General features: G+C 44.7%; 2 long non-coding RNA genes across 5 annotated transcripts; both read right to left on the bottom strand.

Moving 5' to 3' along the window:
- Positions 1-19: 19 nt before the first annotated feature.
- Positions 20-2,160, bottom strand: LOC105247804. Of its 2 annotated transcripts, XR_003122571.1 has the most exons (5): positions 2,043-2,122; positions 1,807-1,968; positions 1,483-1,594; positions 768-1,345; positions 20-324 (listed from the first exon to the last, which is right to left on the bottom strand). It is a non-coding gene; the product is annotated as an uncharacterized LOC105247804 (long non-coding RNA). The 2 variants fall into 2 exon arrangements; XR_888922.3 differs by having other exon boundaries at positions 768-1,594; positions 2,043-2,160.
- A 260-nt stretch (positions 2,161-2,420) lies between these two features.
- Positions 2,421-4,571, bottom strand: LOC112637051. Of its 3 annotated transcripts, none has more exons than XR_003122576.1 (4): positions 4,444-4,567; positions 4,208-4,369; positions 3,170-3,995; positions 2,421-2,725 (listed from the first exon to the last, which is right to left on the bottom strand). It is a non-coding gene; the product is annotated as an uncharacterized LOC112637051 (long non-coding RNA). The 3 variants fall into 3 exon arrangements; XR_888923.3 differs by having other exon boundaries at positions 3,170-3,746; positions 3,884-3,995; positions 4,208-4,565; XR_003122575.1 differs by having other exon boundaries at positions 4,208-4,571.
- Positions 4,572-23,529: the final 18,958 nt, after the last annotated feature.

The following is a 23,529-nucleotide window of genomic DNA, read 5'->3' as shown; positions in this document are numbered from 1 at the left end:
ATAATATAAATAATTTTGATGCCTATATTGTGTATATATAAGACAATAAGTAAATAGACAGATAAGTGAATAAATATAGCTAGTAGTTTCTTTCTTGCGTAAGGGCAATAATTTACTTAAATTAACTAAATTAAAATGAGCTCGGTGATATAATTACTGTAATTAATAGTGATAATTTATATATTTTATCGAATCGAGGCATATTTCACGATAATAATTGTGAATAAATACTCTCCTTATATATTATAATAGGATTATTGGTTGATTTTGGTACTGCGTACTGGATGCATGACACGCAATTTCTGTGTAATTGCGAGCATATATCTGAAATAAGGAGTGTATTAGTTTTTTGCTAATCTGATAATGGAATTAACATAATTATATAAGCTTTCGTAAAGAATTACTTTATTTTTATAAGTAGGATATAAATTGTTAATATAAACTTAATACAGACCAATATTCAATTAGTTGATATAATAATAATAATTATATAATTAATTTAAGTAATTTCATTTAAGTAATTAGAAGCATTTAAGTTATTTAAGTATAAAGTAATTATAGGCATAAACTTAATATATAACTTTGAATTAATTTACTATAATATAAGTAAGTTTTGATGCCTACATTGTGATAAATAAATAATATAATAAGTAAATATATAGATAATTGAATTTAGTGAATTAATGTAACTAATAGTTTCTTTCTTGCGTAAAGGCAATAATTTTCCTAAATTAGTTAAATTGAAATGGGCTTGACGATATAATTACTGTAATTAATGGTGATAATTTGATCGACCTGTCTTATGCCTGAACTGGTTGCAGATCAGCTGCGACGTTACTAAACTTAATTGCTGCTGCATTGAGACGGATCATTGTAGTTATTTATTTGACTTTAGTGACGACTCTCAATGCACTAAGTGTATAAACCTGGAAAAGAGAAATAATTGGCTGTAGTATACACTCACAGGTATTACGGTATAAATATTGTTAAATATAAACTTAACACAGGCTAATATAATATATATTTGATTGACTGATATAATAATAACAGTAATAACAAAATACTGAGTTCGTCTGGCCATGAGTAGCATGGAATTGTATTATTGATTGATATATAAAAGTAAAATATACTCCCCGTGCACTGCCGCTTTTTATAACCTCAATATAAAAGGTATTTATGACAGCTGGGCAGACTTAAATACTGCCTCGGTATAATACTGTGGTGGTTGTTTATAGAGTTGTGATCGCCATCACTTTGGTCGATACTGTGTGTCGACACTGGGTGATAACTCAATCCTTGTAATGCGTGCAGTGGTCTTCCCATTAAAGGAATTGTCTAAAGAAAGCTGAAAAAGATAATAAATTATATAGACAGCTGCTGAATGACTGTTGTTAGAAACATAACATAAATAAGCAAGTAACATGCTGTATAGAAGCATTATAGAATAGCTATGATGTTTTGCTGCGGATAATAAATGAATACTAAGAAGATTGTTGCGGGAATCTTCTCCGTTATAGTTGTACTATTATAACAGGATCGAAACTGTACGGCGTTGTTCTGGGGTGTTCCTTCGCATCCAATGGAATAAGCTAACCTACAAGAATTACACTTATTTAGCTATTAATCTAAACCTATAATGGTATATCTATTGATGTAAATAATATTGTAAAAGACAGATAATAATAGTATCCTTTTTAAGCATATTGCTGTGGTAGCTGACATAACTGATTTGATGTGTTATTATACAGGTAACGCGAGGGGATACCTTGGAATAATTTTTTCTATCATTTTCGATCATTAACTCACGTGTGGCGGTGCTGATGATTATTGTTGGCCCCGCTACACAATGTGTTTCTGAATAATTATTTATTCTGTCAGTACTGTTGTAACCTGACATTGATCTTGTTCCTCGTTCTCCCGTTTTTATGAGCACTGTCATTGACATATATCGGGTTAGCCTGGCGGAATCTGCTAACATAGTAAATTGCAATCATTATTATTAAGCGTACCAAGTAATTAATTGTTAATTAAACACTGTTAACTTAGCAATAACGCGGGAGGGCTGAACCTTCCGCGACACATTTCGATATGACGGGTGGACTGGGAGCGGGAAATGTATAGAGAGGAAAGTCACATTACCGAAGCCTCAAGCCGAGTTTACATGAGTGGTGTTCGTAAAGTTGTCGAACTCGTATACTAAGACGAATTTTGCGTTTTGCGCTTTATGTTATAAGCTATATAGAAATTGCCTAAATAATTATAAGTATTTTGATTGTTGATGTATGATATAAATAACTTACAGTCTAAGTATATATATACTAATTGATAACTCCGTGTAGTAATTTACTCATTTAAGTAATTATAAGCATAAATTTAATATATAATTTTGAATTAATTTAATATAATATAAATAATTTTGATGCCTATATTGTGTATATATAAGACAATAAGTAAATAGACAGATAAGTGAATAAATATAGCTAGTAGTTTCTTTCTTGCGTAGGGGCAATAATTTACTTAAATTAACTAAATTAAAATGAGCTCGGTGATATAATTACTGTAATTAATAGTGATAATTTATATATTTTATCGAATCGAGGCATATTTCACGATAATAATTGTGAATAAATACTCTCCTTATATATTATAATAGGATTATTGGTTGATTTTGGTACTGCGTACTGGATGCATGACACGCAATTTCTGTGTAATTGCGAGCATATATCTGAAATAAGGAGTGTATTAGTTTTTTTGCTAATCTGATAATGGAATTAACATAATTATATAAGCTTTCGTAAAGAATTACTTTATTTTTATAAGTAGGATATAAATTGTTAATATAAACTTAATACAGACCAATATTCAATTAGTTGATATAATAATAATAATTATATAATTAATTTAAGTAATTTCATTTAAGTAATTAGAAGCATTTAAGTTATTTAAGTATAAAGTAATTATAGGCATAAACTTAATATATAACTTTGAATTAATTTACTATAATATAAGTAAGTTTTGATGCCTACATTGTGATAAATAAATAATATAATAAGTAAATATATAGATAATTGAATTTAGTGAATTAATGTAACTAATAGTTTCTTTCTTGCGTAAAGGCAATAATTTTCCTAAATTAGTTAAATTGAAATGGGCTTGACGATATAATTACTGTAATTAATGGTGATAATTTGATCGACCTGTCTTATGCCTGAACTGGTTGCAGATCAGCTGCGACGTTACTAAACTTAATTGCTGCTGCATTGAGACGGATCATTGTAGTTATTTATTTGACTTTAGTGACGACTCTCAATGCACTAAGTGTATAAACCTGGAAAGAGAAATAATTGGCTGTAGTATACACTCACAGGTATTACGGTATAAATATTGTTAAATATAAACTTAACACAGGCTAATATAATATATATTTGATTGACTGATATAATAATAACAGTAATAACAAAATACTGAGTTCGTCTGGCCATGAGTAGCATGGAATTGTATTATTGATTGATATATAAAAGTAAAATATACTCCCCGTGCACTGCCGCTTTTTATAACCTCAATATAAAAGGTATTTATGACAGCTGGGCAGACTTAAATACTGCCTCGGTATAATACTGTGGTGGTTGTTTATAGAGTTGTGATCGCCATCACTTTGGTCGATACTGTGTGTCGACACTGGGTGATAACTCAATCCTTGTAATGCGTGCAGTGGTCTTCCCATTAAAGGAATTGTCTAAAGAAAGCTGAAAAAGATAATAAATTATATAGACAGCTGCTGAATGACTGTTGTTAGAAACATAACATAAATAAGCAAGTAACATGCTGTATAGAAGCATTATAGAATAGCTATGATGTTTTGCTGCGGATAATAAATGAATACTAAGAAGATTGTTGCGGGAATCTTCTCCGTTATAGTTGTACTATTATAACAGGATCGAAACTGTACGGCGTTGTTCTGGGGTGTTCCTTCGCATCCAATGGAATAAGCTAACCTACAGGAATTACACTTATTTAGCTATTAATCTAAACCTATAATGGTATATCTATTGATGTAAATAATATTGTAAAAGACAGATAATAATAGTATCCTTTTTAAGCATATTGCTGTGGTAGCTGACATAACTGATTTGATGTGTTATTATACAGGTAACGCGAGGGGATACCTTGGAATAATTTTTTCTATCATCTTCGATCATTAACTCACGTGTGGCGGTGCTGATGATTATTGTTGGCCCCGCTACACAATGTGTTTCTGAATAATTATTTATTCTGTCAGTACTGTTGTAACCTGACATTGATCTTGTTCCTCGTTCTCCCGTTTTTATGAGCACTGTCATTGACATATATCGGGTTAGCCTGGCGGAATCTGCTAACATAGTAAATTGCAATCATTATTATTAAGCGTACCAAGTAATTAATTGTTAATTAAACACTGTTAACTTAGCAATAACGCGGGAGGGCTGAACCTTCCGCGACACATTTCGATATGACGGGTGGACTGGGAGCGGGAAATGTATAGAGAGGAAAGTCACATTACCGAAGCCTCAAGCCGAGTTTACATGAGTGGTGTTCGTAAAGTTGTCGAACTCGTATACTAAGACGAATTTTGCGTTTTGCGCTTTATGTTATAAGCTATATAGAAATTGCCTAAATAATTATAAGTATTTTGATTGTTGATGTATGATATAAATAACTTACAGTCTAAGTATATATATACTAATTGATAACTCCGTGTAGTAATTTAAGAATAGCATAGGGTAATTAATATTAATAAGATAATGCATATGTAATATTTATAGCTAGTTATTAAGTACTCATTGTTATTATATTTACAATTAGTTATTAAGTACTCATTGATTAAGTTAAATAAAGCATAGCGGCGATTATACTTATTTAGGATAATCTCGTATTGGTTAATTATGAATAGCTGGTTATTATTTACTATTATTAGTTGTAATTATATATAACTGGCTACTAAGCACATCTTAGTAAATAGTCGTCATTGGCATAATCACTAAATACTGCATATAAAATGGAGGATGTCATTGACATTAATGATTTTATGAAAAGGCTAGCTACGGACTGTGTCTCTCTGGAGGATTTGTTTGGTTGTGCGATAAGAAACTTATATTCTGTTGAAAATTACCTTAAGTTAGAAGGTAAGCATACTCTTAGGAATAACATCCGTGCGACAATCGCGTATACTAAAATGCTTTACGATTACGGGCAGCAGATGTGCCTTGCGCGGATATACTTATTACATCGAGTCAAAATTATGGAAGTACGCGAACAGGATCATAATGCAGAAATTAGTGTCCTAAGGGGATTAACACCCCCTACCGAGGAGCTACCCTTTCGAGGTAGTTACCAAGAGACATCCTCGGATCATGGCCCTTTAGAAAAAACTAACAATGCTGACACTGAATTAGAAATCATTCTAGATACTAGAATGATCAATGAAATAGACCAGTCCCAAGCAGCTTTGCGTGACATCAGCAGAAGAATTGAAGATAAGAAGAAGGTTTTGCTGGAACTGGAGAACCAGATGGACAATGCATCCAGCCAGCTATTATCCTCTATCGAACAATCAAGTTTGTCCATTTCAGATTTGGAGCGTAAGAATATCGTTTGCTCCTCTAGGGTTGAGCGAACCCAGGGCCTAGTTACACCCAATCGCTCTAGAGAGGGGGACGCTCGAATTACGTCCCCAAATCACTTATACAATATGGCTTCTACACAAGGTATAGATACAGGCTTACCGTCTCAGGGGGCCCTCGGATCCCCCAGGGACCGGCACGGTGGTGCGCCCGACGCCGCCGGGTCGACCGCCTTAGGGCGGGAATCATGTGAGGGCACTGTTGGGGTGGATTTTGGCAGCGCCCCAACAGACCAAGCAGCTACTGCTGAAATAGACTGTGGAGAGGTGGTGCCCCGTGATACCACGGACACACCCCTTACACTTCCAGCTGAGGAAACAACCAATCAGACTGCAGGCGAGAAAAGAAAAGCCTTAACATCTCCGAGCAGTGAGTCGGATGGATTGGGAGGTCCTAGTTTCCGCAGACCTATTAAGGCGCGGGTCATTGAGTCAGCAGACTCCCCTGTGAGTAAGAATAGCGCTGCAATTATAGAAGAAAGTGAGAATAGTGCAGACGATGACGCGATAACGGACGCGATCACAGCACTTAGCGAGGAATCAGATGCTTCATCATCTAAATACCGTGTTACTAGAGCGGGTGTTAAGCATAAAAAGGAAATGGCGGATTTTAGTCAGCTCACTGCCTCGCGACAACGAAAGAGCAATAAATCTATGAAATCTCACCAAGAGGATACAGATAATCTAATGCAGATGACAAGGTTTAGTAGATCTAGTAGTGCTCGCAGAGAAGAATATATAGATTCTTTAGTAAACCGTATACGTACGGATACCGAAAAAAGCGGCACAGAAATAGGCTCCGATAATGAAAACGACTGGAGTAGACTGTCTACATATGATAGAGTGCGTAGAAAGAAAAAACCTGATTATGATTATTCTGAGTCTAACTCAGACAGTGATAGAACGAGCAAATATTGTTCTTCTAATAAGAAATTGCAGAGAAAGAGAGATAGTAAGAGAGTCACTCGCGATCATTCTGCTGAAAAACCGGTTATTAAACCAAAAAAGAAACCACCAGCTCCTATAATAGTTACGAAGGAAGAAGTGGAAAAAGAACTCCAATTTACCAGAGAGGATTGGCTGAAAATGGATCCGGCGGCCCTTGGTGAGAGGTGTCTTACACACCTAGCGGAATTGGAGCAACAGAGGAGCCGCTGCAGCAACATTTCCGGCCGGGTAGCCGGTCGTATGAAGGAAAGCAAGAAAATAGCAACGGAGATAACCAGGGCTATGATTGAAAAACTCACCACTGTAGGAGATGTATTTAGCCTAAGAAACGAAAATTTTATTCTCAAGGATGAGCTTAATGAGTTAAAGCGGAAAGAGCAGGCTCAAAATAATGAAATTCTGAGTCTGCGTAAGATGATGGCCAATTTGGAGCGAGAAGTAAGGTCTCTGAAGGAAGGCTTTGGCCCGTTTCCTGCTGTTAAGGCATGTTACTTGTCACAGATAGACACGGAAACGTCGAGGAAATCGTCCACACCGCGAAAGAGGAAAATTGAGAAGAGTAGAGAGACGGATACTATCCCTACAATGTTCAAACAACAGGAGGAGAAGTATCCTGAGATGGAAACAGAACCCCTGTATGGCAATACTCCTGGATGCTCGACCGACGCGGACTATATGGACCGAGACATACAATGGCCTAAGGATAGTGAATCTACGCCCTGGAACACAGAAGTTAAATCTAAGCCTAAAAATACTAATATAGATAATTTAAAAACTAACAATGTAAATAGCGCTAAAACTAATCTATATACAAGTAGGTTAAAGGATGCTAACATTAGATCGGATGATTCTGGCAAATCGCGCACGCGCATTAGAATAATTGAGAATAGACAGTTGGTTCCTCCCCGTGATCCCCTAGATCCCTACCCTTCATCCGGCAGGGACGATTGGGTTGAGGTGGGCGAGGAGGGGAAAACGTGTGCAGGCTTTGCCTGATAAACGAGAGGAAATAAACCCACGACAGAGGTTTACTAAACCGAAGAATAACGCTGTTAAATCGGGTAAAAAGCTAATTAAACCGGCAGTTGTTACTATTACCGGTAAACCTGGTGGGGCCACTTATGCGCAAATTCTAGCTAAGGCTAGAGAAAGAGTCTCCCTTAAGGACTTTGGGAATACAAACCACGGTCATACGTAGGGCGATGAATGGTGCAATTATTATCGAGGTACCCGGACCACAGGGCAAACAGCTGGCTGGAACGTTGAAAACCCGTCTCGCGGAGGCACTAGGTGATGAGGCTAAGGTCTACAATCCGGTTGCGATGGGAGAGCTGCGATTGCGAGGGATTGATCCCTCAACAACAACAGAGGAAATATACTCGCAATTGGAATCCATGAGTGGCTGTCCACGCGAGGAATTCAAGGTAAGTCCAATAATTAATATGCGTGATGGTATGGGAGCCACATGGGTGAGCTGCCCATTGCAAACTGCCGTGAGAATTGCGGAGAGAGGCATAGTAATGCTGGGCTGGACTAGAGTAAAAATTGATTTACTTCGTAAACGTCCGGTCCAGTGCTACAAGTGCTGGTGTTTTGGCCATGTCCGCACTAATTGTAGATCGCAGACAGACCGAACCGGAGCTTGCTTTCGTTGCGGTTTGACAGGACACTCTGCTAGTTCCTGTAACGCAGGCATGCCGAGATGTCTCATTTGTGAGGAAATTGGAAAGGATTCGAGACATAGAATAGGTTCCCCACACTGCTTGGAGAATCAAGGGTTCCCTAGTGGGGTACAACCTATCAAAAAGTCCCTAGCAAATAGAACTAGGAAAGTTTCGCAAGTATCTGAATATGAACAGAACAATTAAACTAGTCCAAATTAATTTAAATCGTAGCTGGGGAGCTCTCGATCTCCTTAAGCAATACATGGCAGAGTTTAATGTAAGTTTCGCAATTATTTCGGAACCCCCACATAGAATAAGGGAAAATAGCACTTGTTTTCTTAGCTCTGATGGACTAGCAGCGGTATTATGGATGCCGGAGAATACCGGAAATTTAAACTGCAACTGCTTAGATCGCGGAGAAGGCTTCGTTATAATTCGTGCCGGCGAAATGTGCATAACTTCTTGTTATGTCTCACCAAATGTCCGCATAAAAACATTTAGACGTTTTTTACATAGCTTGTATAATGCACACAAGATTATTGTCTATCCCTTGCTTATCTGTGGTGATTTTAATGCGCACTCTAAGTTATGGGGATCCAGAGAGACCGACTTAAGAGGCGAACTTGTAGAAAGATGGTCTGCTTCTCTGGACTTTAGGCTTCTGAATACCGGAACCTCTTATACCTGTGTAAGGCCGCAAGGCTGTTCTATCGTTGATCTTTCGTGGGTCTCCCCACATTTACTAGAATGTGTAGAAAGCTGGTCAGTATTGGACCAAATCGAGACTCTCTCCGACCACCAGTATGTCGAAATAGTCCTTAAAGTTACGCGACAACGGTTTAATAAAGACAAATCTCCCATCCAAAAGAGATGGAATTTTGCAAAACTTGATTGTGAGTTACTTACAGAAGTAACAGAATTTTTAATGAGTGCGGAAACTCCGGAGACCTTTATGCAAGATCCGGAATTGTACGTAGATTGGCTTATGGAAATTATGAATGGCGCATGCAACGTGGCTGCCCCTTTAATCTCACGTAAAAATAGGAGAAGACAGGCATACTGGTGGTCAACGGAGATTAGCGTACTCAGAAGTACTTCGATTAAGGCGAGAAGGCTCTGGACCCGATGTAAGAAGAATGGCGATCCTGATGATATTCGTGCTAAAAGATTAGCTTATAACATGGCAAAGAAGGAGCTAAGAAAGGCAATTAAGATAGCTAAAAATGCCTCGTGGAATGAGTTGATAGCAACTATTGATTCAGATCCGTGGGGCCTGCCCTATAAGCTTGTAATGAATAAGCTCCGCAAGTCCAGCCCGACCTTATCCGAGACGCTTGAGGATGGTACTCTTAACAGGCTATTGGATTCCTTATTTCCTAGGGGTATGACTGGCCAGGTTCTTCCTAAAACTTCCTCAGCGGATGAGAATGGAATAGAAGTTGATTTCACTGAAGTCGTAAGACTCATTAAGAAGCGCCCGAGTAAAAACACGGCACCAGGTCCTGACAATATCAAGTCGTTAGTGTGGAAGAGGGTATCGGGCACCGTTTTTGGACACTTAGCGAATATCTTCACGTTGTGTCTGAGAAAGGGTATCTTCCCAAAAATCTGGAAGAGAGCCATTCTTGTTCTCATCCCTAAGGGACCAATATCTGTCCCTGGGGAGGTTAAGGCACGTCCCATTTGCCTGCTAGACGACATAGGGAAGACCCTTGAAAGGATTATCGCGGATAGAATTAATCGCTGGCTCGATGAGGACGAGATTCGTTCGCTTTCGTGTAACCAATATGGATTTCGCCGAGCTAGATCCACATGTGACGCTCTATTACGGGTTCGAGAGTTAACGCAGACCGCTATAGATGATAACGCATTTGCGATTGCGGTAGGACTAGACATCGCTAATGCGTTCAATTCGATACCTTGGGGTGTTATCTTGTCAGCAATGGAGCGAAGGGGTTTCCCAAATTACCTATGTAAAATTGTTACAAATTATCTTTCATGCAGATATATTAGCTATAAAGACGCGCGAGGCCGACTTGTTGAACGTGAGGTCCTGGCAGGGGTTCCGCAGGGGTCGGTCTTAGGACCACTCCTGTGGAACATCGCATTCGATTCGGTGCTCAGGCTCATAGCGGAGGAAGGGTGCCACACAGTATGTTATGCTGATGATACTTTGATCATTTCCTCGTCAGAAAATCTTTTCGATGCTATCGTGAAGGCAAATATTCAAATTGCCAGAGTGGTTAGACACATTAAAGCACTTGGGCTCCTGGTGGCGGAGGCTAAAACTGAGGCAGTCCTCTTCTGCAGAAAGAGACCGGAATGTCATGCCTGTAGTAAGGGTAGGTAAGGCGGATATAGCGGTGGGTAACTCTATGAAGTACTTGGGGGTCATGATAGACGGCTCATGGAATTTTAGGAGTCATTTTGAGTATGTAGAGACTAAGGCATCTAAAGTTAATAGATCGTTAAATAGGCTAATGCCGAATTTGCGGGGTCCGGGCGAACGGAAACGACGGCTCTTCGCTTCGGTTCTTACCTCGGTCGTGATGTATGCGGCGCCGGTCTGGGGAACAACTCTTGCGGCAGCCCCGGACAGAATAACTCGACCCTTGCGGCGGTTGCAGCGTACTATAGCGATTAGAGTGATCGCATCTTATCGAACAGTGTCGTTCGATGCGGCTACATTGTTAGCCAGACTTCCTCCTTGGAATTTAGAGGCGGCAATGCGTTGTCGCGTTTACAATAGATTTGTAGATCTTAAACTAAGAAATGAATTCTCGCATAGGACGGAAGCGGAAGTGCGTAAGGGCGAAGCTTTACTTCTCCTGCGACAGTGGAACATATTACTAAGTAAACCTGGAATATATGGACATAGAACAGTTGATGCGATTTTACCCCATTTAAGTAAATGGCTCAGTCGTGAGCACGGTGAATTGAATTACTATACTACTCAATTGTTAACGGGTCATGGAAGCTTTGGTCGCTTTCTCTGGCGCATTGGTAAAAGAGAGACGGCAAGATGTTTTCATTGTATGGTACAGGACGATACTGTCGAGCATACTCTGACTGACTGTCCAGCTTGGGACGACATGAGATGTGAAGTTGCCCGTAAACTAGGCATTAGAAATGTAGATAGGCAATCTATAAGTTTAAGTTTAATTATTGGTAAGATTCTCGAGAAGAAAGAATATTGGCTGTGTTTTGTTAATTTTGCTGTCTCTGTTATGAAGTCCAAGGAAGAGGAGGAGAGAAAACGTGAGAGGATCCCTCTTCCGCACTCACCACTGGTGAGTTCTCCTAGCTAATGTCTCACTTGGTGTATGTATGTACTTATCTCCCTACTGATCCTAACATAATTGCCTCTCTTTACTTACCCCCCCCTCCTTCTATTCCTTCCCCCCTTTTCCTTCTATTCCTACAAGTCCTTCCCTTTTTAGAGTGTTAACCCGCTTGGCGGGGTGGGTTGCATGGGCGGGGTTGCCCGTGCAACCCACTGATGCCCCTACCACGGCGGGCGGGACATCCAGTAATTGCACAGTGGCGCTGGGTGTTCCATGCTAGACTGGATGCTGACCCGTGCTTAGCCACGCTTGGTACTTAATGATGAATTGCTAACAAGAGGTGCGTTTTAACGCATACGCTTGGTGACCTCCAGAAGTAATGCGTAAGCGTTTCCTGGAGATCACCACTGGGCGGTTAGGATGCCACCGGTGAGGTTTAGCGGGTAGTCAGGTCGGGTGGATGCATTCCGACCGGAGGTTAGGTAGTTAGGTTAGGTTATTAGGTAGGTAGGTAGGTTAGGTTAGGTTAGGTTAGGTTAGGTTAGGTTAGGTTAGGTTAGGTTAGGTTCTCCTCCGATGGTGCGCCACCTTGTCGTGGTGGAGGAGCTCCCCTCTTCCTTCGGGTTGAGGGGTCTAAGAGCGCACCATTGCACTTCCTCGTGGTGTCCGCTGTAGGCGGCGGCTTCGGATGAAAACGAAAACGAAAGCGGCCCTCGGGCCGTGAGTAGCGAGTATGTGAGTAATCCGAAGTCGTCGTGGGCGGACATCACGAGAAGGGGGGTTGCGCTCCCTCCGGGCTTTATGGCCTGATGCGCATAGGGAAGGAAAACCCTGACTCCAAACCCGGCACAATGGGGCTGTTACGGGTGGAAGAACACCCAACCCATTCTTTCTTCCTCCCATCCTAAACCTCCCATCCTTCTTCCCCGACCGATTGTCCCAAGGTCTCCACTTCTACTTTTCTTCGGGGTGGCGCCCGCTTTCAAATAGCACGGTACCCGGCTTTGGGTGCAGATGGAGCCCAGCGACTCCATAGAGATGAGGTCTGCTGCCGCGGACCAGTCTCGTTCGCTGGAAGGGGTTGGCGGCCCTGACTTCAATCGCCCAGTGGTACGGCACTGTAGGGGGAGCCTAGCTCTCCGCCCGTAACTTGTGTGGGTGCTCCCACAGGGGGGATGAGGTGGCGGATCGGTGGGTGCTCCCGCCGTGAAGCGTCCCTCAAAGGGGAAAAACGGGAACCGGCCGGGACCCTCGCCCGAGGGACTGGTGGGGTGACTTTGTCACCTGCCGGGCCAGAGGCGGGGATTATCTCGGTGGCGGTTCCTCTGTGTGTGAATGGTGTGTGCATGTGTGAGTGTGTGTGTGGGTGGAGTTCGGGTCTCTCCTCGGAGAGACGCGGAAATCCACCATCTTTTTGGCCACCGGGCAGTAGAGTCTTCGGGTCGCGGCTTGCTTTCAAGAGGGTTGGTGCCTCACCCTCCGGAAAAATCGGAGGCATACTTATGTCGAGTCTCGGGAACCGTCGAGTGGAGCGGTCCTTATGTCAGGTGAAGGGTACTGTGTTTACGGTACCTGGAGGCTGACATACCGCAAGCGAAGGGTCCGCCTTCCCCTCGCTTTAAATAAAAAATCCGGAGGCGGGGACACGGGAAGGAGCCGGCGTCGCACGTCGGCAACAGGGGGATTGCCCACCCTTGTATAAAAAATCGAAGGCAGCCGGGTGCAGTGTTGACTTCCGTCGCGAAGCACGATAGTGTTTCCCGATGGAAACAACACAGCACAACACCGTCTCCACGTGGAGGCGGAGCTTCTCTCGGGTAGGAAGCCCATCTTCCGCTCTTCAAGCGGGAGGTGAGGTTGAGGGGTGGTGCATCACCCTCCGGAAAACCGGATGCACATTTAACTCGAGTCACGTGTGCCCGTATGGCGTGGTTATGTTGGGTGATGGGTTCCTGTGGAAGACCCACTTGAATCCACCGGTCAACATACCGCAAGCGGGGGTCCGCCTCCCCTCGCTTTAAATAAAAAACGCGGAGGCGGGGACACGGGTTAGGAGTCGGCGTTGCACGTCGGCGACAGGGGGCCTGCCCACCCCTGTATAAATAAACGTAGGCAGCCGGGTGCGGTGGTGTCTCGACCGAGACATTGGTATCTCGATTGGGACACTGCTGCACAAGCCGCCTCTACCGGGAGGCGGGTTTAGAAACTTCGGGTAGGAGCCCACCTTCGCGGCGAAAGCGGGAGGTGAGGCGAGGGTTGTGCATCATCCTCCGGAAATCCGGATGCACATTTACTTCGAGTCACGGGGGCTAACAGGAGTCTGCATTCCTCCTGTATAATAACGCGGATGCAGGGACACGGGAAGGGTCGATGAGGGTGAGGGGAGCATCGCAACCTCCGCTAAGGTTTCTGGCTCGCTTGGGTCCGGAGGTTTCCATTCGGATAGGGTCGGTGGGACCGGGGAACTTCGGTTCCTGGGCTCAAGCGGGTCATAGGGTTTCCATTCGGATAGGGTCGGTGGAACCCGAGGAAGCTGAGGCGGACAGATGCTCCCGAGCCTTTCATCCACAGAGTGGGGTGCGCCTTCCCCCATCTTTGAAAAACACGGAGGCGATCGGTGCTGGTTGTATCTACGATGAGATCAACTTAGCGTTTTTTGTTTTCGTTTTCGCGGTAGCTCTTTTTGTTGCGGGTAGGATGCCCACCTTCGCGGCGAAAGCGGGAGGTGAGGTGAGGGTTGTGCATCACCCTCCGGAAATCCGGATGCACATTTACTTCGAGTCACGTGGGCCAACAGGAGTCTGCATTCCTCCTGTCTAAAAACGCGGATGCAGGGACACGGGAAGGGTCGATGAGGGTGAGGGGAGCATCGAAACCTCCGCTAAGGTTTCCGGCTCGCTTGGGTCCGAAGGTTCCCATTCGGATAGGGTCGGTGGGACCGGGGAACTTCGGTTCCTGGGCTCAAGCGGGTCATAGGGTTTCCATTCGGATAGGGTCGGTGGAACCCGAGGAAGCTGAGGCGGACAGATGCTCCCGAGCCTTTCATCCACAGAGTGGGGTGCGCCTTCCCCATCTTTGAAAAACCCGAAGGCGTCCGGTGCTGGTTGATCTGCGATGAGATCAATTCAGCGTTTTTTGTTTTCGTTAATTTTTAAGTTAGTTTAAGTTATTTTAAGTTAATTTTAAGTTAGTTATAAGGTAGTTTTAAGTTAGTTTTAAGCTAATTCCTTCTTTTCTTTCAGGTTTTTTTTTTCAGTTAGCTCGCGTCGGGTAGGAGATGCAGCGAGGGTTAGTGCATCACCCTCCGGAAAAATCGGATGCACGCTTATTTCGAGTCACGGATGCCGTCGAGTGGCGAGGCATGTCAAGTGACGGGTCGCTGACCCCGAGGCTGACATATCTCAACAGGAGTCTGCATTCCTCCTGTATAAAAAGGCGGATGCAGGGACACGGGAAGGGTCGATGAGGGTGAGGGGACCATTGTAATGGTCTGCTGGTGTCCCTTTAGTGCTTTGCTGGGTCTGTAGGTCTCCATTCGGATAGGGTCGGTGGAACCGGGGAACTTCGGTTCTTGGGCTCAGCGGGTACTTGGGTGCTCATACGGATAGGGTCGGTGGGACCCGGGAACATCAGCAGACTTGGGTGGTCCCAAGCCTTTCATCCACAAGGTGGGGTATGCCTTCCTCCAGCCGGAAAACGCGGAGGCATCTGCGGTGCCGAGGTGTATCTCCAATGTGATCACCTCGGTCAAATGGTTAGTGCCTGAACGGGCGGTGTGCCGGCCTAGCGATCGAGCGGGACCGTCGACCAAACGCCGGGGCTGGCGTCCCCCCGAGTAGTAGTCGACGCGATACTTCTCTGCCGATTCTGCCTAGGTGAGAGGGCCCCTCCAATTAAAATGAGGGGAGCTCGGTCGAGAGGAAGGCACATCTCTCAACACAGGAGTCTACCTAGTGGGGGCCTGCCTTACCCCACTCTAAAACAAGCGAAGGCACACGCGAATCATCTGGGTCCCCCTGGGTGGCTGGACACCTGGGGGGACACCACCAGTGGTGGTCCCCCGGCAGAGGGGGAAAAAATTAGTGGGCAGGGTGGCCGGCGTGCGTGGTCCAGATGCACTTGGACCCGCAGCGTTACGGACCTTGTTTTCGGCCCTCTTTGAAGGGTGCACTCCTCCGATTGCAGGCCACCTTGACGTGGTGGAGGGGCTTAGCCGCCCCCCGGTCTCCGGGCCCATCGGGCCCCCCACTTCGACACCTAGGTGTCGGGGGGGGCCCGGTGGGTCTCTCGGGCCCCCACCTCGACACTTTCGTGTCGGGGGGGCCCGGGGACCGGGGGACGGTGACCAAGAGCCTGCATTGCACTTCCCTCCCCGGAAGGGGAGGAAGGGGGGTTGCGCTCCCTCCGGGCACTCTGGCCTGATGCGCATAGGGGTAGGCGGCCCTGACTGCAATCGCCCGGGTTGAGGATCCCGTAAGGGTGGAAAAACACCCCAATCCTCTCGTTTCCCCAATTCTTGCTCCTTTCCTTCGATATCCTTTCTCAGCTTCTCTCACCCATCCTACCTTACCTCCTTTTTCCTTCCCATTGCCCCATGAATCCTTAATTCCTGGTGTGTGGATGTGTGTGTGGATGGATGAATGGCGCGTCTTGCGCATGTGTTCCAACCCTATTTTCCCATCCTTTTCCCTCCCCATTGTCCCCAAATCCCCTTCTTATCTTTCGTAAGGGTGGCTCCCTTCTTTCCAATAGCCATGTGTGAGTGTGCGTGTGAATGTGTGTGTGATGGTTTGGGGGTTTTCCTAAAAACCCCCACCCCAAAAACCACTATGAATATGCAGCAACAGGAGCCGATCACTACGACCCCAGTTGGATCGGATACAACAGGGGTGGGCGCCGCCCGGAGTATTGTCCCAGCTCCGGGGTGTCCTCATCGGACGATGGGCCACCCGCGGTGATTACGGCAGGCACCGCGAAGGAACTGGTTACTGCCGTCTCAAAACCAGTGGTAAATAAAGAGGCTCTTGCGCCTAATGGAGATGTCGCCACGTGTAATGAGCCCGACTCGCACAGATCCATAAGTGCGGATACGGTCATCGTTGGAGAGTCTAGTCCTCCTTGTTTAGATGCGCCGCTTAAGGATGCCCCTCCTCTGGAGTCCCAGAGTTGGGTCACCCTTATTGAAGAGGAAGAACGGGCTGCACCTGCTGCTGGCCCTAGTAATCCAGCTACCATGGATATTGACGAGGAACGCATTGCGTTCAAAAGGAAGAAATGTCGAGTTGTAGATACTGACTCGTTAGACGATAGTGCCTCTGATTTAGGCGAAAATAAGACTCGCTCTAGTATTCCTCGTAAGAAGGCTATTCTTAGCCTTACACAACCTAATCTGGACGAGGGTAAAGAAGACCCAGGCTGCACTACGAATGAAAACGAGCCGTCAGGCACGGATGTTGAAGGAAACGTAAGGTCGGCCGACCTCGCAGAAAGGTCCGTGCGATAGATCCACTTATCGCGGAGCAGCAGATTATCCAGCGTACTGGCAAGGCTCCAGATGCTATTGAGGCTGAACTGTTACAAAATATGACAGTATCTGACATCAGTGCGCTTGCACTTGAATACATAGAGGCCATTGAAATCATCCGTACCAAGAGCGGACGATTACAAGGCGGACTCAGTGGAGAACTACGCAGAAGAACGCAAGGACTTAGTGGCTTTGTACGAGCACTCCAGGAGAGAGCCGAGCACGTGGGAGATCCACATGCGCTACAAATCAAAATTGACGAACTCCTCCAAGAAATGAAGGAGAATAAAAAAGAGGAGGAAAGACGTAAACGTGAGATTAGCGAACTCCAAGATACCATCAAAGAGTTGCGCCAGGAAAATAAGAGTATTCGCTTAGAAATGAGACGCACCTTTAAGGAAATTAGAAGTAGTATTGGTAAAGAGACATACGCTAACAATGAGGATGGCAATGTACAAAATATGAATGAAAATGAGAGGAAGAAGAATGTATATACAAAAAAATGGAGCGTCAAAATGTACAAATATATACAGAAAAAGATAATGATAATGAAAATAAATATGTACATAAGAAAAACAGAGAAAGGTCGAACTCTCGGACAAGCCCCCATCCTGCTGCACAGTCAATCAACATCAAATCTCAGGAAGATTGGCCAACTTTACCATCACGTGACACAACTGCTCCTCCTTTAGAAGAGCTTCCTAATGACTGGGTTTATAGACCTCCACTGCTGGGAAAATCGATAGCTATCCCGATACGCAATGATTCTGTGCATAAGGAGATACCTAGCATGGTATTTTCTAACAAGGATAATGTTCAGGCTAAACGCACGGATATCCGAGTCATTAGTAATGTTCAAATAAAACCGCCTAGAGCGGAAAATCAGCAAAGGGGGACATCCGCTCGTCCACGACCGACCCAACCTCCACGGGATCTACCGTGGACGACTGTGGGCAAGGATGGAAAAGCCCTAAAACAAAAGAAAGAGAAAGTCGCGACACGTACTGAGAAAAAAAGACTACCTAAAACCGCTGCGGTAAGCCTGAAAGGTAAAAGCTCGGACTTCTCCTATGCCGAAGCACTCAAACGAATTCGATCCCAGATTTCGCTCCAGGAATTGGACATTCAAATGCCCAAAGTAAGAAGGGGCATTAGTGGCAACGCTATAATAGAAATACATGGACCCGATAATGCCCTTAAAGCAGACCGTTTGGCATCGGAAATACAACGAGTCCTACAAGAAGAAGCTTATGTTTCGCGTCCCACTATTACTGGTGAAATCAAACTAATTGGAATGGATGAATCCATTTCCAAGGAGGAAATCATTGAGGCAGTATCAACTACGGGCAATTGTAAGCCTAGTGAAGTCCGATCCGGAAAGATTGGTCGTACGAGAAATGGTGCTGGCATTGTATGGGTTCAGTGCCCCAAGACTGCTGCAATTCTACTTACCGAAAAGAAAAGAATACCAATCGGATGGTCCACTGTTAGAGTGGAGTCTTTAAAGAAGCGCCCTCTTCAATGCCATCGATGCTGGCAAATAGGACATGTGCGTGTTAACTGCAAGTCGAGCAAAGACCATAGTGGTTCCTGCTTCCGCTGTGGTAAGACAGGACACTCCGTGTCTACCTGTAAGAACCAGGTTCGATGTATATTGTGCTCCGACTTAGGAAAGGATTATAATCACCGCATGGGTTCTATTAGATGTACTGGTATAACTGTCCCATCATCTGACAGGAAGCCTGCCTTCTATAAGGCAGAAGCAGCATCTGAGGACACTTCACACGATCAGATTACATCACGGATTGACTCACCGGATAGAATCAACTCGCCCGATAGGAGGACGGACGAGGTCGAGATGGAAGAATTGTAGTGGGTTGTTGTATTAACTATTAACTATTTACATATGTACAGCAACTTATTACTATCTACCTATTTACAGTATAATTATGACTAAGATATTACAAATAAATTTAAATCACTGTCGAGCTGCTCAGGATCTCCTCATGCAATCGGAGATTGATCATAAGATCGGAATATCCATTATTTCGGAACCCTATTATATACCTTCTGACGTTACGTGGGTGGCTAATGGAACCGGCACGGCTGCCATCCACTACAACATGCAACACACTTCATGTATTGGAATAGTCAAAAAGATAGGCAGTTTCTCCGTAGCTGTGCTTTGGCGAGATATATTGATCGTCTCTTGCTATATCTCTCCTAATTGCGATAATAATACGTTTGAGGAGTTTCTTGATGAGCTCGGTGAGTGTGTGGAAATGACAGACTCGGACATACTTATCGGAGGAGACTTTAATTCATACTCGATGTTGTGGGGATGCCCTTTGACTGACTCCAGAGGCGACCGACTGGCTCGATGGAGTGCTTCTTACGAACTAAGTATTGTGAATAGAGGCTCGCAACCTACATGTGTGAGGCATCAAGGAACATCTATTGTTGACCTCACATGGGTGAGTTCCTCACTTGATCCGAGGATCCGTGGATGGTCTATACTCGATGAAGAAACCCTTTCGGACCATAGATATATCTCTTATGTGATACTTATGGATGGTGGAACGAGTGATATTCGCAAAAAGCAAAGATACGTTAAGTGGGCATACAAGAAATTTGACAAAGATAAATTCCAGGAAGCTCTGGAATGGAGATGTACTGGATTGACTCCCACGGCGGAAGACACTTTGTCTGCAAAATGGGCTCAAGAAATAATAACTGATGCTTGTGATTTTGCAATGCCGAGAGCTAAGCCAATGCGCAAAAACTGTGCGTATTGGTGGAACTCTAACATTGCAGAGCTACGAAAAGCGAGTCTATCCGCTCGACGACGTTGGCAGCGAGCCAAGAAAAGATCTAGAAAATCGATAGATGAAATTCTGGAATACGAAGAATTGTATAGGACACATAAGAAAAAGCTTACAAACGCAATTAAACGAGCTAAGACTGACGCGTGGAATGATCTTATTAATACCATCGATCAAGATCCTTGGGGTTTACCCTATAGGATCGTACTGAAGAAGCTTCGTAGATCTACTCCATGTATTACTGAAATGATGGATCCGAACATCCTCGATAACACTATTGAGAAACTATTCCCTACAGATCCTCTTTGGAATATTGACAATATCCCTCCAACAGTAGAAGAGGACGAATGGATAGACGAGTATTCTGTAAGTCTGGAGGAATTATGCACTGTATTGCGCAGATCATCTAGCGTCAATAAAGCCCCCGGCAAAGATGGGATCAAAGCCTTCTTTCTGAAGCACTTGCCCACATCCTTCCTTGAACATCTACGGAAAATTTATACGTTATATATGAAGAAAGGGGAATTTCCCAAAGTTTGGAAGAATTCGATCCTGATTCTTATTCCCAAGGGGGAATTAGATCTCGTCAATCCTAAAGTTCGTCCAATTTGCCTATTGAGTGAATTAGGTAAAGTCTTGGAGCGCATAATAAATGAGCGTATCTATGAATGGATGAGGACACACCCAATATCCAATCTCTCTGCCAATCAGTTCGGCTTCCGTAGGAAGATGTCCACCTGTGATGCTCTGAATATCGTCAGTGAGTATGTACTCGATGCTCGCCAAGATCGCGAAGTAGTAATCGGAGCTAGCTTAGACGTTACGAACGCATTTAATTCGATAAGATGGTGTAACATCAGGCAAGCACTACAGGAGAGAGGTTTCCCGAATTATATTCGGAGGATCATTCGTAGTTACTTATCGGATCGTGAGATTGAATACTCAATAATGGGTGATAAAACACAAATTAAAAATGTAACGGCTGGTGTTCCGCAGGGGTCGGTCCTTGGACCGACCCTGTGGAACATTGCCTATGATGGTGTACTTCGTACCCCCACGGAAGAAGGTTGTATCATCATCGGTTACGCCGATGATACTTTGGTCCTTGCCAGGGCTCCAACCATCGAAGTAGCTAGAGCTCGGATAAATCTTCAGCTGAGCCGAGTGTTGCTCCGAATTCGACAGCTCGGACTTGAGATCGCTCCCGGTAAAACGGGAGCTATATTATTTAATCTTAGACTACCTAAACCTAGAGTTAATCCTAATAATAATATTAATATGTACAATGATTTATACAATGATTCATATTCTATCAACGTGAGTCACGAAAGGATACAATTGCAAAGTAGTGTAAAGTACTTAGGTCTCATTCTTGACGGAGCATGGAAATTCATCGATCATTTCCTTTACGTGGAAAGGAAAGTATCGAAAGTAATTCGGGCACTGTGTAACATCATGCCCAATTTAAGGGGCCCTACCGAGAAGAAAAGGAGACTCTATGCACATGCAATTGCCTCTATAATAAATTATGGAGCTCCAATTTGGAGCGAGGCTTCATACACCCAGAAGTCTAAGGATCTGCTACGACGGGTGCAACGAATGACTGCGATAAGGGTCATTTCCGGATATCGCACAGTCTCCGCCGACGCAGCCCTATTATTAGCACGAGTAATGCCTACGCCCATCCACGCGGCATATTTCAGACGAGTTTATTCCCGAGTTAGCGACCTAAAAAAGGTACGATATGTGGACGCCTCTGGAAGAAAAAGAAATCAAAAAGGATGAATTGCTTCTGGCACGCAGACAATGGAAGCTATATCTGCAGCGTAACGATGCTGCCGGTAAACGTACATTGGAAGCCGTACTACCGCATTTCGATCATTGGCTAGATAGACAATTTGGAATGTTGACATTCCACATGACGCAAATAATTACAGGACATGGGTGCTTTGGCACTTATTTATATCGCATTGGAAAAGCCGACTCTGCTCTGTGTCCCTTCTGCAAAGCAGAAGACGATTCTCCGGAGCACACACTCCAGACTTGTCCGGAGTGGAATGATGAGAGAGAATTACTAACTAGTTCAATTGGTGATGATCTCTCTTTGAAATCTGTGATTCAGCAAATCTTAGAATCAGTAGAAAACTGGGACGCCTTTCTTGAATTTGCAGAAAAGGTGATGTCTTCCAAGGAAGAAGATGAAAGAGCCAGAGAAAGACTCGGCGAAATTTCGAATTAGACTAATTTTTGATTCACGACTAATGGAAACACTAACTTAAGACACATATACATACCTTGACGTGACGGTCCAAACACACACACGCATACACATATACAATACGGCGGGGGATCATACTAGGGGGGACAGGGATGGGGGCGGGGTAGGGTAGGAGGGGAGTTGGGGTAGGGAAGGGATGGGGGTTTTTCATTCACTCATTTTTCATAATACACAAGCACACTGACACTCATACCAGGGACATTTATCGAGTTGGGGACATTGGTAGGGAGGAGGGTGGGGTAGGAGAGGGTAGGGGGGGAGGGATGGGATTAGGGGAGGGATAAAGGGGGGGGGAGGGGCAATCATTCGCTCATATACACGCACACTAACATTCACGCACTCAACACTACACGCATACACACACTACACGCACAATTACACACCATTCACTCATTATATACAGGCGCACGCCAATATACACTTTATACACACACTACACATACACTGGACAGAGGATGCCCGACGAGGACGAGGACGCAAGTCCAACGGACACGACTCCCGAGGTGGATCTTATGCAGACGCGGGAACCCCTCGGGAGTCAAGTCCAGACCTGACGGACGCATAGAGAGGAGTTTTTAGTGGGTAGGGGCCGTTAAATAGGCCGAGTCCCACACTCCCCTGGTCTACGGGGACCAGGGGGTGCGTAACTGCATTTTCTCCTCTCTCGTAAAAAAAAAAAAAAAAAAAAGGTTAGGTTAGGTTAGGTTAGGTTAGGTTAGGTTAGGTTAGGTTAGGTTAGGTTAGGTTCTCCTCCGATTGCAGGCCACCTTGACGTGGTGGAGGGGCTTAGCCGCCCCCCGGTCTCCGGGCCCATCGGGCCCCTCACTTCGACACCTAGGTGTCGGGGGGGCCCGGTGGGTCTCTCGGGCCCCCACTTCGACACTTTCGTGTCGGGGGGGCCCGGGGACCGGGGGACGGTGACCAAGAGCCTGCATTGCACTTCCCTCCCCGGAAGGGAGGAAGGGGGGCTGCGCTCCCTCCGGGCACTCTGGCCTGATGCGCATAGGGGTAGGCGGCCCTGACTGCAATCGCCCGGGTTGAGGATCCCGTGAAGGGTGGAAAAACACCCCAATCCTCTTTTACTCCCCAGTTCATGCTCCTATCCCTAGATATCCCTTCTCTGGCTCTCTTACCCATCCCAACCTTACCTCCTTTTCCTCCCCATGGACCTATTACTCCCAATTCCTGGTGTGTGAATGTGTGTGTGTATGTGTGATTGGCGCATCTGGCGCATGTGTTCCACCCCTACCCCTCATCCTTTTCATTTCCCCGTTGTCCCCAGATTCCCCCTCTATATTTTTCATGGGGTGGCTCCCCTCTATCCAATAGCCAAACTAAAAAGAAAAAAAC

This window comes from Camponotus floridanus, unplaced genomic scaffold (genome assembly GCF_003227725.1).
Source record: "Camponotus floridanus strain SB8 unplaced genomic scaffold, Cflo_v7.5 scaffold17, whole genome shotgun sequence".
Lineage (NCBI taxonomy): Eukaryota > Metazoa > Arthropoda > Insecta > Hymenoptera > Formicidae > Camponotus > Camponotus floridanus.
This window is presented reverse-complemented; position numbering and strand designations above follow the sequence as displayed.